General features: G+C 32.1%; 1 pseudogene; it reads right to left on the reverse strand.

Annotated features, from left to right (window-relative positions):
* Positions 1 to 1,640: 1,640 nt before the first annotated feature.
* Positions 1,641 to 1,759, reverse strand: LOC112477741 (annotated as a pseudogene).
* Between the last annotated feature and the right edge of the window lie 276 nt (positions 1,760 to 2,035).

The raw sequence follows: 2,035 nt of genomic DNA on the forward strand, positions 1-2,035 counted from the left end.
CCAGAGTGCATGTACCATAGTACCCAAGCCTTTTGTTCTGATGTTGAGAGCTATATTTAATTAACTTGTGGTCCAGAAGACTGATTAGTGATGGAGACATTTTAATGCACCAAGTATTTGGTGAAACATTTGACCAGATTTTTATTTTAAATCAATAAATATACATTGGAATCTGAGTGTCAATTTTAAGATTCCTATGACCTACTAGATTTTGTTTGAAATCTGAACTTCTAACTCATATAAAATCTAAACAAATCACTAGTTGTGTAAAATCTGAACATTTAACTTTCCAGTCTACAATAAGATTATATGATTTACACCCTTTGATTTTCTTTCTCCCCCCATTCTCCACCCCAGATTTCTGACTGTGGCCCTGTATTTGAATCTTATTAATTCCCTTCTTCTTTGTTATCCCTAATTATAGAGATGTCAATCTCAAAACCCACAAAAGAGGGAAATTTGAAAACATTCTGGATTTTTATTATACTATTGAATGAATTGTGTGGTGTTTTTTTTATACATATATATTTATATATAGCTAGAGGGAGACAGCTTTAAATGAACTTTTCACAGGGAAAAAAATAGGTGAGTGTTTAACAGAAAAAAAAAAAGGAATTGACAGATATATAATTATTTTAGTGTCTCCACTTTGTTTCTTTCTTCCCCTTTGTCAGCTGCCTTCTCTCTTGACTCACCAACATACCCCCTGCCTAAAGTTATTTCGTTCAGGACTCTTTTATCACATGTACAAAGCAGACTAAACAGGCATCTGTTTGGATTTTCTTCTTCAGGTGAAGCATGCACAGTTGAGCTCCAGGAGTTTAGGAATTGAAATCTTCAGAATCCTGGGGGATTTGGTCCATAGCAAGAGCAATAGATTCTAAAGTTATATATAGAAGAACTGCCCTGTAATTAGCAGTTTTCAACGCAAAAACTCTTCATGTGGGTACAATCCAGAAGGATTCATAAAAAGTCCACTGAACAATTTTAATTAGAAAGGAACCAAAAAAAATGTTATATTCATTTTTAAGATGAATGCCAGATGTGAGTTTTACTGTATGTACATGTCAATAATCTCATTATCCTACTGGCATCAATAATAATCACAATTCAGATGAAGGAAACAAATGTCAAAGGTTATCTGCAAGAAGTGTTTTACAAAATGAAAGGGAAAAGACAGGACAAAAATTCTAATTTTATGAATTGTAACCTCTCATCTCTATGTATGGTAGCTGTTTCTATTAATTTGACTCTACATAGAGATGTCATTAAAATCCAATAGATCTTATAAAAATATTCATGTTTCAAACATATAGCAGGCTACCATTTGTTTCAGGGTGATGCCTCAATATATGTTTTGATATTACATTCTCAAAGATGTATTCACCCTTCACCTAAAATTTCTAAAACAGAAAGACCAAAGCAAAACATAAACTTGTTATATATTAATATTTTTATTTTTGAAATTAAATTATTTATAGATTCTATATAAACAAAAGTACATAAAATCAGTTCTACATAATGTTAAATTATGACTTATTTGGTTTTTTCTGTTTGTTTTTAGGTGGGGCAACCCTTGGTTGACCTCACAGATTGCAAAGACATTGTCAGTTTACAATCTCTTATTTTTTTATTTTTTATGCCTACAGCACCTGGTCTTCCTAGGTAGTCTCCCATCCAAGTATTAACCAGGCCCAACCCTGCTGAGCTTCCAAGATCAGATGGGATCAGGCTTGTTCAGGGTGGCATGGCCGTAGACAAATTATGACTTATTTGTTACTGAATTATATTATCACAGCTATTAGAAACTATATTTTGGATCTATTATATAAAAGAGAGTGACTGACTAAGAAATTGCTTTAGCAATAGTACCATCTTTATTTAAAAAATTCTTACTTGACATTATTCTTTGACATTCAGCATTCATCCTATGAATATATATTGATAAAGTTCAGATGGCATTACTTTCATAAAATCTTGTCGGTGGATTGCTGGATGAGTTTTTATTATATATTGGCTGAAATTGGACAAATTT

This window comes from Pteropus alecto, unplaced genomic scaffold, assembly GCF_000325575.1.
Source record: "Pteropus alecto unplaced genomic scaffold, ASM32557v1 scaffold121, whole genome shotgun sequence".
NCBI classification, from domain to species: domain Eukaryota; kingdom Metazoa; phylum Chordata; class Mammalia; order Chiroptera; family Pteropodidae; genus Pteropus; species Pteropus alecto.